Here is a 2732-nt window from a genome sequence, read left to right on the forward strand (position 1 = left end):
TATAATCAATAGTATTAAATAAATAAAAGATAAAAAAATAATAGTAACGTACGCTGCGGTTATTTTCCCAATTGAGGTCGTCCTACAGACTTTCCTAAAGCTATTAGGATTATTACAACGTAACTCCAGGGCCCTGTTTCATAATGAAACCTAATAGTATTAGCTCAAAATATAAGTATCGAAACAACGTGTTAATTACATTATTACTTATTATTTTTCATACTAGGGAGTATTATTAGTTATATTACAGCAGTTAAAAAGTACAAAAGTACAAGTTACTATTTTACAAGTCAGTGTAATTGTATTAGGTTAAATCGACAATAATAATAGCATTAGTTTGTACTTTATTATGAAACAGGGAATTATGAACAGAATTCATTACAAAAGACTGATCTACATGACTGTAATAAGGCCAATCTGGACCTACGGAGTTGAGCTTTGGGGCTCCACTAAACCTTCGAATTCCTCTCGTATCCAGTCATTGCAATCCAAAATCCTCATTGCTCCTTATTTTGTCACAAATAAAATCATACATAAAGACCTTAATGTTCCCTATGCAAACGATCTAGCCCGAACCAGATATCACTCCTTCCATTATAAACTCCCTACCCATCCAAACCCTCTAGTTTCTAACCTTCCTTCCGCTTCTCTACCTGACAATCCTCGGAGGCGCCTGAAAAGAAGATGACCACGAGACATGCTAATGTAAAACGTCATTAGAGTGCTACCAATGGGTAGTTTCTCTACACGCCCGTAACACTCCAATTTAACTGAGATCAGATTTACTAAATGTATTATAATGTATAATTGTAAATAGCAATAAATAAATATTTAAAAAAAATATATATATTTGTCAGAAATATCATTATTCAATAAAAATAGGGATATAATATATTTAAGATAACTGCTGAAATATTCCGCCTTCATGATATGAGAAGATTCTTAGAGATAAAAAAGTTTATTTTGTAATAAATATTACAAAATAAATTGATAAATAAACTTATATATTTATCAATGCAGTATTTTTTAAAGAATTTTATTTAACTAAAATGTTGGCCGAGTGTAAATGAGATTAGTGATTATTTATATTTTATATTATATTTCCTTCATTTACCTAATTTGATTATGCTCATCTTATTTATCCTTCTATTTATATATATTAAGAGAAAGATTTTATTTATTTGTATCTACATTTTTTTTTCATTCGTTTATTTATTTTTATTCTTATTTTTTTTTTTTTAATTTTAGTATGATTGTGATCAGTTATGACCATTATCTATTGCCCAATAACGTCGTCGCAGATTGTAATATTTATCAATAAATAAATTCTTTAGTCTAAAAAAAAAAATGTAGGGCGAAACCTTGGCACAAATAAAATAAAATTTATTTAATGGCTTTCACTTATTTATATTTATGACTACATTACTGACCACATCCTCCACCATCTTATAGCCCAAAAGCCCACTGGATGAAAATCCCTTATTTCACCAAAATATTTGATTATTATAATAAAAACTATGTTTAAATACTAGTAAAAATTGATGAGTACCAAGTATAGTTGAGATACAAAATGAGAGGTTTTTCAAAACGTTAAAAAAAATTTTATATTTTTTTCGGAGTTCTATAGGAGGAAAAACTTTATCAAAATACAAAGGTGTGCTACCCAATTTCATTGGACTGCTAATCACACAGCATACTTATTTTAGTCTAATCAGAAATAATTTTTAATCTTACGACAAATAAGCCTACAAAAGTATACAATAATAATCATAAACAGTAGTAATATATAACACTAGAACATGACTTTTTCTTTTCTTCTTGGTTCGTATTATGTTCTTTTATCTTTTTTTCTCCTTTTTTCCCCTCTTTCTTTTTCTCTTTTTCATGATTTCCCCTCTCCTTTTCCATCCTTTCTCCTTTCTCTCTATTTTTCTTTTCCTTCCTTTCTTTTTTCCTTTCATATTTTGGTTTCAACCTAATGTGGCTTAATTTGAATAATGGATAAAATAGTGATAGAGATATGATAAAATATACGAAAGATACTTAAGTAACAAATATAAATTAAAAAAATCATCAAACTATGTTAAAATAAATATAGAATAAATATTAAAATAAAAAATTATATACAAAAATAATAAAGTAACAAATAAAATTAGAACTATCACTAAAACTAGAAAACCTAATAGAACGTCATTTAAAAGAGAGTAAATTTGCTGAAATATGAGCCTTAAAAGAGCTATTTATAGTTAATAGTTGCCGACATATCATTTTTTAGTGATTTTGTTTTTGTAAATGTATATTTCAAAAACCATAGACTCACAGATATCTGTCTGGACTCATACTATTAAAACAAGTACTTCTACGAAGAGAAACATCAAAACCCATTTTGTAGTACATTAAACTAGGTTTAATTGGAGTGGTGGCAGGCATCTGTACCTCTAATGGATATATAGATATAGATACTATAATAAAAATCAATTAATAGTGCTTTCCTCGGGAACTATTGAACGTAAATAGCTCTAATAAGGCTCATATTATTAGTAGTAGATTTCATGATATTTAACAAAATAAATTCTCAAAACGTTGATTTCTTGTTTGTCCCCCAAAATGTTTAATATATATATTTTTTTAATTATTTATTTATTGTAATTTACAACTGTACAAGATAATACAATAGGTAAATATGTAGTATGTTTCATATACACTTGAAAATCTTGGGAAGGAACCACCCA

Source organism: Halyomorpha halys, unplaced genomic scaffold (assembly GCF_000696795.3).
Source record: "Halyomorpha halys isolate HHAL.00 unplaced genomic scaffold, Hhal_1.1 Scaffold309.1, whole genome shotgun sequence".
NCBI lineage: Eukaryota > Metazoa > Arthropoda > Insecta > Hemiptera > Pentatomidae > Halyomorpha > Halyomorpha halys.